The 12,452-nt window shown below is 40.3% G+C and overlaps 1 protein-coding gene across 9 annotated transcripts in view; it reads left to right on the top strand.

The window, feature by feature from the left end:
* Window positions 1-12,452, top strand: part of DLGAP1 (DLG associated protein 1) — an 822,007-nt gene that overhangs the window by 419,487 nt on the left and 390,068 nt on the right. The gene's annotated exons all lie outside the window — the stretch shown is intronic.

Here is a 12,452-nt window from a genome sequence, read left to right as displayed (position 1 = left end):
TGGACGGGGAAGAGATGATGTCCTAAACCGAACGAGTTGTTAAAGGTTCTTTCCCCGCTTGGCTAATTCTGGTGTCTGAATGTCCTGTCATCTCTTCACAGTGAATCCTTGGGTTGCTTTTTGTTTCTCATGATGAGTTCATTATTCAAGAACTCACGTGTGTTGGACTGTGTGCTGGACCTGGGGTATAAATACAGGTCTTGTGCACCTGTGGAGCTTCCTTTCCATGGGCAGAGATGAGCAGCGAGTGTATAGTTATACAGGTCGCTGTATCGCTGTGGTTGGACGCGTACTGTGGGGGAGACACATAGCATCAGCTTAGGAGACCATAAGAGGTGTCCGAACCTGCCCTGGAGCTCAGAACGCACCTCCTAACGGTGTTCATGTGAGCTGAGTCCTGAGGAAGGAGAGGCAGTCAGCCACAGACAAGGGGAGGAAAGAGTAAACCTTGTGCTCGGAGCCTGTGAAGGATTTGAAGCACAAATGTGATGTGATCGGATTACACTTATGTGCGAGATCACCACGGGTCCCCTGGAGAATGGATTAGGGGAGGCGAATGAGAAGAGAGAACCGTTAGGAGGCTCCCGTTAAAGTTGCCCATGAAAGTGAGAGCCGTGGCTGAGAGAAGGTGAGGGCAGGGCGCTGAAGGCGGAGAGAGTAGACGTATTTTTGAGTTGTAATTAAATCTTACGTAAGTACTACTTGGGGCCTTGCAGAATTCTGTGTAATAGTAGATCTGTGGTTTTCACTGTCTAGCATTCAGGCTTTATGTAAAGTGAAATTTATATAAGACTGGTATGAATTGTTAGATTGAAATTTAGAAATAGGTTTGTTTTTTTATCAGATCTCATAGAGTAATCAAAAATTTATGATGCAGTCAGAGAAGGTATGGAAATAAAAGTAAAATTGTAGGAAAATGTCATTTTTATCTGTCATGGCAATTTGATGTGCTAAGTGTAACAAAATAGTGGTTTAAAGGAAAAGTATCAATTTCAAATATACCTCTATGAAGGAAAATTTTAATATTTGATAGGGTAAATATGAAGTAGATTCTTTGTTGATAATTCTGTTAGAGAGTTAATAAAAAAGAATATTTTAAGCCATTAGTTTCTTATTTAATAATATACTTTGAAATATTTCAAATGAAAATAACTATTCTCAAATAAAATTTCTCTATTCCAAGAATAATTGCATATTCTGGGAAAAAACTTTTGAACTCTACTTGTAAAGAGAAGAAAACTCCAGTCCTTAGGACTTATGTGATGGGAAATTGACTGCTGTTTCTTCTCAGCCTCCAGTCTACAGACAAGGTTTTACTGAAAATTCATGACATATGAAGAGGCAGCAATATTTAAATAGACTTTATTTTCTTGGAGGACTTTGATACTTACAACATTATGCAGAAAATACAGAAAGTTCCCATATACCCCCTTTCCTTCTGCACACAGTTGATTTTGTTATTAACATCTTGCACTAGTGTGGTACGTTTTTTCACAATTGAAGAACCAGTATTGATACATTACCAAAAGTCTGTAGTTTACATTAGGGGTCACTCTCCGTATTGTACATCCAATGAGTTTTGGCAAATATAAAATGTTATGCATCCATTGTTACAGTATCATGCGAAGTAGTTGCACTGCCCTAAAATCTGCTGTTCTCTGCTCTTTACCCCTCCCTCCTCACCCCTGGAATCCCTGGCAACCACTGCTCATCTTACTATTTCCATAGTTTTTGCCTTTTCCAGAATGTCATACAATTGGAATCATAGTTGCTTTTTAAGACCGGCTTCTTTCACTTAGCAGTACGTATTTAAAGTTCCTGCATGTCTTCGCCCCCGCCCCCCGTAGCTTGATGGTTCACTTTGTACACTGCTGAGTGATACTCCATTGTGTAAATGCATCACATTTGTTTATCTGTTCACCTATTGAATACATCTTGGTGGGGTGGGTATAGCTCAGTGGTTGAGCAAATGCTTAACATGTATGAGGTCCTGGCTTTGATCCCCAGTACCTTCATTAAAAAAAACACACACACATACACACACACACACACGTATATATACACACACGTATATATACACACACATACATGTATATATATATACACACATACATGTATATATATATACACACATACACATGCATGTTGCTTTCAATTTGGGCAGTTATGAATAAAGCTACTGTAAGTATTTGTATGCAGTTTCTGTGAGGACATAAGGTTTCAGCTAATTTGGGTAAATACCTAGGAGTGCATTTGCTGGACTGTATTATAAGCCTATATTAAGCTTTTGTTAAAAAAAAAAAAACTGCTAGACTGTGTTCCCAGTGGCTGTGCCGTTTGGCATTCCTACCAACAAGGAATGAGAGTTCCTGTTACTCAATACGGTTTGTGTCTAGATTGATTTTTTTGCATGTGGATGTTCAGTTGTCCCAGCACCATTTGTTGAGAAGTCTGTCTTTTCATTGAATTGCCTTTGCTGTTTGTCAGAAATCAGTTGACTCCCTTGCTGGTCTATTTCCGGGCTCTCTCGTCTGTTCAGTTCACATGCTTTTCTTCTCTTTCACGTGGACTGTGCCGTCTTGATCACTGTAGTTTCCTGGTAAACTTGAAGTCAGATAGTGTCAGCCCTTCTGCTTTGTTCTTCTCGTTCAGTATTGTGTGGGCTACCTCAGTCTTTGCCTTTCCTTATACACTTTAAAATCAGTTTGCCAATTTCCGTAAAGTAATTTGTTGATACTTTGATGGGAATTCTATTGAATCTATAGCTTAAGTTAAGAATTGACACCTGAATAATAATGCCTCTTGCTGTTTACTTAGATCTTTTGCTCTTTAGAGTTTTGTGGTTCTGGACTTGCTTTGTGAATGATACGGGAGTTAATAAATTGATGTCACATTTAGGTTGGAAATTTCTAAGACTTGTAAACTACCAAGATTTTAAAATAATATTTTCTAGTCATTGAACCAAAAGTTGCAGCACTTGGGAGGTCTTACTCATACAGGCTTTACTTTTATTTCATTAACTGGGAATTAACAAGAAACAATTTCTTCAATAATCTTTCACTGATGCTGAGGTGGTGGTGGCACCGCGCTCACTGTACAGAGAGGATGGGTTCTGTTTCTGGTGCTGCGATTCCTGGACATTTATAACATTCGCCGCTACAAATCAGAGAACCCCGAAGTAATAGTTTATAATTCTTGAGAGTCTTTACCCTGAGACAGATGAACTTCAAGATGGCTAAGTATGAAATAATAAGCCAGTGATGCTGTCATTCAGGAATAACACCTGCGACGAACTTCAGTGATCAAAAGGTCTATTTATTTGATTTAACTTAATCTGCCCATGACTTTAAATGAGGTTTTGCTGTGTTGGAAAGAGAACCTGAGGTAGCGTAAGCGAATGAATCCACTTGGAGAATATTACCTGTCATGTGAATAGTGTTCAGTACATTTTTTCTGAAACTTCAATAAAGGACTACATTTTAAGTGAATAAATTTTAACAAGCAAATAGGGCCAAAGGGAAAGTACTGACAGAGTTTTAAGATGAAAACAATACAGAAATAAGAACAGAAAAAGGTATAACACAGGTCTGCAAAAAATTACTGGAAGTATCTGATCATTCAAAACTAGGAAGGAAAGATAATCAGGGACCACTGCCCCAGATGTAAATTCTGATTATACAGTTTATTCTAAAACCCTCCCTCCACTCTGAGAGATTTGTCTCTTCTGGATAAAGTAAAATGATGGGGTTGCCAAAACCCAAAGGGAGAATTCTTGGCTTCTGAAACGGTAAATTTTAATACAGCATTAGCCAGCGGAGAGCTAGTCATCTGGTCTCCCTCAAAACGGTCTTCGTCTCCATACTGATAAGTGTAAACCGTTCTCCTGCCCTTTGGCACCAGTGGGATGGCTGGAGAGTCTCTCCCCCAGCACTCTGGTTCCGGTGCACAGTGCAGCTCTGTAAACTGCGCAGAAGCAAATTGAGATCATGATCGATACAAGCCATTAGAACATCTTTGTAAAGTGGCCAAGCCTTTTACTTCATTTAATTATTTCGATCCAGTGTGGGAAAAGCAAAGATTACTTTTTCCTTAATGTTTTATCCAGAATTATTTCCAGCATTTAAAGATGTTTTCGCAGTACAGATGCTCTGCGTAAAGGAGTTCTATTAGTCCAAAAATAGACTCCGCCTAGAGTATTATTAACTTCCTCGTGTGGGCGTGTGTGCACATTTTGTGCTGTCACCGTCTGCAACAAGATGAGAAAATACCCTCAGGTCTCCTTTTTACTGTGAAAGTTTTATGGAAAAGTAAAATGAAAAGCTACTTAGACCATATTTGATGGGGAGGGAAAAAAAGTGTTTTTCCATCTTAGTAGGGGACTACGAAGCAGAATGAGTTTGTAGGTGTGACTGACACATTGCATTGTTAAAGAAATGATTCTACTTGAAACTCATGTAAAGATTCTTTGATGGTCTTTCAAGGGAACCTACATGGAACTTGATTCATCTTGGCTTTTAGAAGGAAGGTTGAAATCCATCCATCTTACTTTCTGAAGAAGAGAGACTGGACTACCTGAAAGCAGCCACGTAACTTACAGAGAATAATAAAATAAGACTCTTGTTGATAATGTGGCTTTTACTGTGGAATAATTTTTCATTTCTCTAAACTGCCTACTTTTGATAAACATATAGTTATATATATGAATCTTCTCTTTGCTCTGTCTAGTCTCACACCATCTATGAAGTCTTGATATATCCCTCTTCTTTCTAAATATTTATTTCCTCAATTGGCCTTTCACGTGAAATCAGTTAAATCATTCAGTTTGTGCTAGAATTGAAGTTGGTCTGTAATTTGCTCCATAGACACTAAGTTATGCACAAAAGGAAGGGATAGCTTTCAGCATGTGTCATGTGTTCAACTTTCTTACCTAATCAGGATGCTGAGAATTTTATTTAATGCCTTTTTTATTTCCAAGATTTGTTTGTTCTTGTTTTAGTCTGTCTTGGGAGCTCATGTTTCTGTAGCCATCAGCCATTAGCCTATCTGTGACATAGAAGAGATTTGTTTATATTTGTGATTTCTGAGGAGCCCAACTGGGATCATCTCTGTCTGAAAAGATCTTCCTTCCTTGTCCACAGTCCTCTCCAAACATTGTTCTAATTCTTTGCCTTTACGAGGTGAATTCGAGTTACCAGCTATTGACAGACAATCCCAAGTTAACTCAACCCGTTTTTCTTGCATTCAGTTCTACCTGTCTGTCCATGATCTGGTAGTTTTAACAACCCGAAGATCCTGGGTAGGCAGTGGTGTGCTGGTGACGTTTCATACCCAGCTTTCAGAATAAGTTGTATCGTATTCGTCGTTTCTGTGGTGTGTCTGCTGTCTCTGTGGCCAACTTCAAGCTACTGGCGAGTCTTGACTGACCCCAGCACAACCCTGTGCAATAATCCCAAGAACGAGGTTCTGCAGATGCCTGCATTGTCGTCTTTTCAGTTGGCTGCACGTGGCGTTGCAGATTGAAACGCATATGTTGCTATTGGTGGTGCTTCTCATGGAGGAAAACAACCCTGTATATTTATCAGAACTACTGTTTTCTCAGTAAAGACTCCCCTAATTTCTTGCCCTGGAGCAGACAGAACAGTATCAACCAAAGTGTCAGCTGTAGGTGTGTTTATTAGAACAACGCATACAGAATGCCCACGTGAGAAGTGGAAGTGTCAGATACTAGACACTTCAAAAATAAAAGGAGAGAATTCCAATGAGATTTTGACAAGGGAGCAATAAACTAAATGAAAGTTTGGTTTTTGTCCAGATATAGTAGTAAAGAAAATACAGAGCAGATCTTTGAAGTCTTATGAGATCAGATAGAGACGCTTGAGGTTTTGTCATGTGTAAAAGTGTTTTCAACCAGATTGCTAGTGCTTCCTCTCATTTGCTGCTGTATATTCTTGAATCACAGGTAGCCGTTGCTGAATTTTCTCCCTTATGCCATGACAGTATATTTTTCAACCAACTGTGAAATTAAAAAATTCTCCCTGTAGCAGTTGGATACAGTTTGTTAGTTTGTATCCGATCAAAAACTGTTTCAATGTATCTCTGGTGGCATTTCAATGATAATTAAAAGCAGCATCCCAGCGTTTCAGGAGTGAAGAATATTTTCAGTTACTACTGAGCTCACCCAGTGTAATACTGCCAGAAAACTAGCCCATCACATGAAATAACGAGACGCGCTTTTCCTGTGGTCCTCAGTTTCGCCATGGTATTTATCAATGACCAGAGTGAGAAAACGGATGTGATAAGTGGGTCTCTGTTTCTTAAGGGAAATGTGAAAAAAAAAAACTTAGACATAAATCATCTTAAGTCAGGTCAAAGAGTCAGGAAAATTTGAGGCGCTATTATCCACCTTGGGCAGTGAGAGAGTATTATTACTTGAGTTTTACTGCAGCCCATCAGTAGATATGTCCATCAGCACAGGCTCTTGGTGCGGGAGCTGCGGGGTCCTCTGCTGAGCAGTCCCTCTGTCTCCAGACTGCTCTTCCTTCTAGATCTTACTAGACACCCTTGCACTTAGTGTTTTCCTGAAGCAGAACTCGGAAGTTTTAACCTCACAGAAACTCTTTGCTTGTGGCCAGTTCCTCCATTATTTCTTCCTGGTTAGAAGTGACTTCTCCTGCCTCTGAAAATCACTACACCATGTTAAAAAATCTTTTGAACCTTGGTGTAAAAAGAAAAATCTAAAAAAAAAAAATGTGCCAGAATACAAATGATAACACATTTATCCAGGTGAATCTGAGTAATAGGTAAGTGCATGTTCTTTGTACAGTCAGTCCCGCCATATCTGCAGTTTCTGCATCGACAGTTAGCAACTGAGGATGGAAAATATTCAGGGAAACAAATTCCAGGAAGTTCCAAAAAGCAAAACTTGAACTTGCTGCACTGGCAACTATTTACGTATCATTTATGTTGTATTTATAACCATTAATACAGTATTTGCATTGTATTTGCAGCTATTTACATAAACATTGTGTTTACAAGGACAGTTTAGCCTTGAACAATGCCTGCGTTAAGGGCACTAAGCCCTCCTGAAGTCAAAAATCCCAGTATAACTTTACAGTCGCCTCCCTCCCACCCCCCGCACTCCACAGCTCTGTGTCTGCATACTCAGCCGCCTGCGGATGGTGTAGCACCGCTGAACGGCATGCGGTGTTCAGTGGGAAAATCGCCATGTAAGTGAACCCTCGAAGTTCAAACCTGTGTTGTTAAAAGGGTCAACTGTATTTACATATCATTTATATTGTGTTTATATCTATTTACATAGTATTTACGTTATATAGGTATTATAAGTAATCTGGAAATGACTTAAAGTGTATTTAGCATAGGTTGTGTGCAAATACTGTGCCATTTTATATGAGGGACTTGAATGTCCATGGGTTTTTCTGGGGGTCCTGGAGCCAATTCCCCCTTATATACCAGGGAATTACTGCACTTATTCTTCCAAGTTTTTTGTATTTCAATTGTATTTCCAAGTAAATAGCTTTTAAAAAGTCTTCAGTATCTGATCCCAACCTGTCAAACCCAGTGGTAATTCTTTTGGGTCCATCTGCTCCCATACACCAGGTGAGCGCGGTGTTGTTTGCACTAAGCTTTACAGGGTGTGCCCTTCACGATAGAGCAATGTTGCTGAAAAGTTAAATAAAAAACGTGGAAATTTGGGAAAGTGGACTGCCTGTGAGGGAGGGTGACCAGCTCGCCCAGTTGCCTTAGGACAGAGGGGTTTTCCCAGGGACAAGACTTGGAGCACTGAAAGTGGGCAGGCGCCGGCGAACTGGGTGAGTCAGTAACCCGATTAGGGGGCTCTGAATGGATGAATGTAGCTGATGCCAAAATCCAGGGTCAGGAGAACTGGGAGACATGGCTTGAGCAGAACCTTAAATTCCAAGCGAAGGTGTTTCTGCTTCATACACAGTGCGGATCAAACCACCTTGAACTACAACAGGGGAGAATTATGTTAGAGGAAGTGTGAATTGTATTAAAGGAGAATGAATCTTTGTTTTTGGGGTTTTTTTTAATTGAAGTATAGTTGCTTTGCAATGTTGTGTCAATTTCTGGTGTACAGCGCAATGTTTCAGTTATACATATATATATTCCTTTTCATGCTCTTTTTCGTTATAGGTTATTACAGGATATTGACTATAGTTCCCTGTGCTATACAGTAGGACCTTGTTGTTTATCTATTTTATATATTGTAGTTTGTATCTGCAAATCTTGAACTTCCAATTTATCCCTCCACCCACACCCTGGCAACCATAAGTTTGTTTTCTGTGTGAGTCTGTTTCTGTTTTGTAAATACATTCATTTGTGTCATTTTTTTTAGATTCCACACAAGTGATATCGTATGGTATTTGTCTTTCTCTGTCTGACTTACTTCACTTAGAATGATAATCTCTAGGTCCATCTGTGTTGCTGCAAGTGGCATTTTATTCTTTCATGGCTGAGGAGTATTCCACTGTATCAATATACCACAACTTTATTTATCCAGTCATCTGTCAATGGACGTTTAGGTTACTTCCATGTCTTGGCTATTGTAAAATAGTGCTGCTATCAACATTGGGGTGCGTGTATCTTTTCATTTAGAGTCCCCTTCAGATATATGCCCAGGAGTGGAATTACTGGATCATATGGTAAGTCTAGCTTTAGTTTTTTGAGGAGCCTCCATACTGTCCTCCATAGTGGCTGCACCAATTTACATTCCCACCAGCAGTGTAGGAGGGCTCCCTTTTCTCTGATACTGATCCAGATAGAAATGATTTCTCTTTCCTTGAACACCAGGCATCTTTTGTTTGTATCATTCACAGAGTGCTTCCCTTTTGGACAGTTGCTTGAAAAACTGTAATTGATTAGAGAGTCCGGACTGTATTTTCTGAGGGCGTCTAGGTTAAATTCAGGACCTACACCATCGCAGGCAGTGTGTGGCCTTGTTCTCAGACTTTGTGCTGTTTGAGCGTTCAGTTTCTCTTATGTAACATCGATACAATTTTACATTATTTACAGGATTGCTCTAAAAAATAACAAGATAACTGTATAGAAAGATAATTTAATATGGGATCTGACCAGTGCCACCAATGAAATTTTAAAGCTGTTAAGGGTAAAAATTCCTCTTGCATTTTCTTTCCTTCTTTGATCCCAAGCCCTGTTCTGAACATGTAAGGTGCTCAATGAGTGTTTAATAAGTAAAAGAAGGATTTATATAGGGTGGTGCCTTGGAGCAGAAATGAAGAAAGATACTTTGGAAAGAATAAATGTGATTTAATAAATGGCTAGCTATGTGTTTAGTGAGGCCACTGGGGGAAAAATTCAATATGTGTGAAGATGTGAGTGTAAGATTCATGTTCTGAAAGGAGGTGGGACAGAGCTTTCATTAATTTTGATATTATTAAAGATAAAATTATCAAGCCATTGAAGCCACACAGGGCAGAGCAAGGCTTCGAGGAGTTAGAGCTTGGGCCTCGGGTCATTCGAGGCAAAAGTTCCAGTCCTGCCAGCTGTGTGGCCTTGAAGAAATGACCGTGTGTTCTGCGCTCCTTGACGTCCATGGAATGGTGGTAATCCTTCCTATAACGAGTATAAGGCGTTCACTACAGCGCCCGGTGGGCAGGCAGCACTAAGTCACAGATGGCAGCGGGAGTGAAGCGGTCAGGACTATTGTAATGTGAAAGGAATGACCTGGCAGTTCTAACTTCCACACACACTAGCTGGATCTGATGAACAGGGAGCGTCACTGCCTTGTGAAGCATCCTCAAGGCCATTACTTCTGACAGCTGTTACAGCTGCCAGTGTCATTTAGCGGAGTGCAGGGCACGCACAGACAGTTCCTAGGAACAGTGACAGCCTCACTTACTGCATGGTGACATTTTTATGTTCCATAATCCCTATCAGCTTGAAGGTTAAAAAAGAAAAAAAAAACGAAAACACAAAAAACAGTTTAGCTGATAAAAAAAAAACCTTAAGGAGGGGTTGCATGTTAGTCTGTGTTTTGCTGCTTGACTGTTAGCAAAGGTCAACTCAAAAGCGGGGAAGAAGGATGAATTAGGGGTTTATGATTAACAGACACACAACTATATATAAAATAGATCAACAACAAGGACCTACTGTATAGCACAGGGAACCATATTCAGTTTCTTATAATAAGCTATAATGGAAAAGAATCTGAAAATATGTGTGTGTATTTACGCATATGTCTATGTATAACTGAATCACTTTGCTGTACACCTGAAACTAACATTGTAGATCAATTACACTTCAATAAAAAAATAAAATAAAATAAAAAAATAAAAACAACATCAGAGGAGTCACCTTTACACAGATCACTCTGAATATGTGAATATTTTAGTGTTTTAGTGATAGGAGATAGGAACCAGGTTTATAACATTCCATGATTTTTCATGTCTTTTTTTTCCTTGCAGTGAGTGAATTTATTGTAAAAAAAAAATTTATGAAAAAAATTTATTTCAAGATTATCTGCCATCACATAATCATTTTCATTATTTTTAATTTAGACATTTCTGTGTTGAGTGGACTTAACTGTGTTCACAACTGTAGTAAACAGTAATATGAAAACACATTTTGTTTGATACTTTTCATTAAGTTACATGAGGTGTGTTGAATTCTGTACATGTTAAGATTCTTTCACAACCAAATCGTTCAGTGAATTTTTCATAATACAAAATATTATGAAAGAAGTTCCCTTCTAGATGGCCAGTACAAAATAACGTCACTCTGAACTTTGTTTAATTATAAAACGGCGAGTGTCACTGATGTGTCAAGGAAATCGTGGGACGAAAATCGGTGTTTGTCCGTGTGCTAAGCTGACACTGAGTGAGCACCTAGTTGTATTCTGAGGGACCATGACAGGTCCTGTGGGACACACAAAGTATTCCATTAGAAAGTAAGAAAAATACGCAAAAAATACCGACAGCGTTAGACAAACTGTGATGGGTTCTCAAACGACGTGTTTTGGACTGAAGGTAGGCAGAGATCAAAAAGGCACTCACTGGTGAGAGTAACAAAGGACCTCTGATGGCCGTCGTGGAGACAAGGTTTTCTGGGACCTGTGGGACTTCTCTGGGTAGAGTTAAGGAAGAGAGAGTGAGACTCCACAGTGATACAGTCTGACTGTCAGAAGTAAACAGCAGTGTATCCTGGCCTAAGAATAGGGTTTGAGTGGAAGTGTTGGAGAGCTGTATCTGGAAAGTTAAGGGTAAAATGTAGAGTTTCCAAGTAAAGATTTGCAACCAGACTTGTAGTCAGTAGCAAGCCAAGGAAGTGTGTGCAGCTGCATGTATATTTGTGTGTGTTCAAACAAAGGCAAGAGCATACACTTGTCAGGTTTCAAGCAGGAAAACTCGGTAAGTATTGTGGGAATAAATGACTTATATCTGCCCAAGTGACCTTACACAAATGTAGGCGACAGCTGGAGAGAGAAGATCTGGAAGGGAGGTTGTTGAAGGGTCAGAGAATGTCACCGCCTCGACCATCTGAGGGTGAGGGCCGCAGGAAAACCCAGGGATCCGAGCACGTGCTGCCACAGACCTGTGACCTCAGAGGGGCTGATGGAAAGGTGAGGGGACCGCCACCTCTAGGGGAGCTGCAGACCCCAGAAGCTCCTGTCCCTGAGGATTGGCATCCTTGAGCCTGGGGCTGGTCAGGAGGAGAAGCCAGGCACACCATGCAGGAGAGCAGGGACCAGCTGGACCCTGCTGGGCGTCTCTTCATCCGTCACCATGTCTCACCATGATATCCTTCCCAGACCAGTGACTGGCTGCCCTGTGCCGCCTTCCACATCTTGCACAAGTTCCTCTTTTGACCAGCCCGACTCAGCCTTAGGGGAAGAGGAGATTCTGGGGAAAGTAACTCCTAGACTTAGCCGTGTCTGCACCTTATAACCCAGAGCACAACCAACACTGTCCTTCTGTAGTGTTGATGTCAGCAATGTGTAGGCTGAAAATGGAGAGGGGCGGGGAGGAAGGCAGAGAGACTTCTTCAGTGTCACAAATGATTATAATTAGAATCTGAGTGACAGTTCATAGCAGTAGAAATAAAGGTGGCTTCTAGAAAGGGGCAGATAAGAGAGAACAAGAAATAGGTATGAGCCCTGGGGCTTTGGATTTGTGTGATAGGAATGTGTCGGTCCACTAAAAATAGAGAACTCGTGAGTGGCTGCTGGTTTGGAATGGAAATTACTTGGGTGTAGGTGTGGGCCAGTGCTGTGTAACAAGTGAAGCGGTGCATGAAATAGAAGCTGGAAATGAAGGACCGGAATGGTAAAGACGGAGACTTGAAGGTCATTCATGGAGAATGTCATTGTCTGTTTAGAAGAACATGGAGTTTCCGTAGTCTTTCTCATTGTGGGTTATTACGTGATAGTATAGTTCCGTATGCTATACAGAAGAAAT

Source organism: Vicugna pacos, chromosome 24, assembly GCF_048564905.1.
Source record: "Vicugna pacos chromosome 24, VicPac4, whole genome shotgun sequence".
NCBI classification, from domain to species: domain Eukaryota; kingdom Metazoa; phylum Chordata; class Mammalia; order Artiodactyla; family Camelidae; genus Vicugna; species Vicugna pacos.
This window is presented reverse-complemented; position numbering and strand designations above follow the sequence as displayed.